The sequence below is a fragment of the Dipodomys merriami genome, unplaced genomic scaffold, assembly GCF_024711535.1.
Source record: "Dipodomys merriami isolate MVZ:Mamm:240054 unplaced genomic scaffold, mDipMer1.0.p SCAF_1376, whole genome shotgun sequence".
In the NCBI taxonomy this organism is placed as follows: Eukaryota; Metazoa; Chordata; class Mammalia; order Rodentia; family Heteromyidae; genus Dipodomys; species Dipodomys merriami.
The window spans coordinates 13,084-13,789 of record NW_027202689.1 but is presented as its reverse complement, the minus strand read 5'-3'; positions in this window follow the sequence as shown (position 1 = coordinate 13,789).

Here is a 706-nt window from a genome sequence, read left to right as displayed (position 1 = left end):
CCTTGAAAGTCTTCTTGTGTCTAAATTGCCCAGAAAAATAGGTGCTCCATCACTTTTTGTTTCAATCAATTCTAACCTCAAGGATATATTTTGCTAACAAGATGCTTAGAGGAAACCAAAAAATACTCCATTTTTATCTTCTCACTTAAGACTCACCTTAGATAACATATCAGGAACAGTGAAGTTTTTCTTTGCAAAATTATTTCAATATATTATTTTTCTCTTGTTCTTGCATTTGCTCACCAAGATGTATGGAGAAGAATAGAGGTAAATCACCCATACCTTGGAAGACAGGTCTGTTACAAAAGGACAACGCTTCTGTGTCCTACTTCTATGTCCTCCTCTCAACTCTTTCCTGATTTCCAATTAAACACAGCTTCTTGGCTATTGAAGCCTCACCCACTGCTTCATCTTCATAGTTTCTCTTTTAAAACTCTTTTAAGGGTAGAGACCCAGCTATATACAACCAATCTGAAAAGGATCCCAAACCTCAAAATCTAAAGGAGTTTTATGACTCTTCAGGAGGATGATTGGGAGACCTAGGACCCCCCATGCCAATCGTTTGATCATCACATTCCTGCCTCATTTTGTCCCCTTTCCTATTGGCCAATATTCGTCGCTGTAACTGATCTGGATATGACCAGGTGTCAGGAATGGTAGTGGTTAGAGCCCCGTTCTTTTTTTGTCTAGGAGACAACTCCTCCGC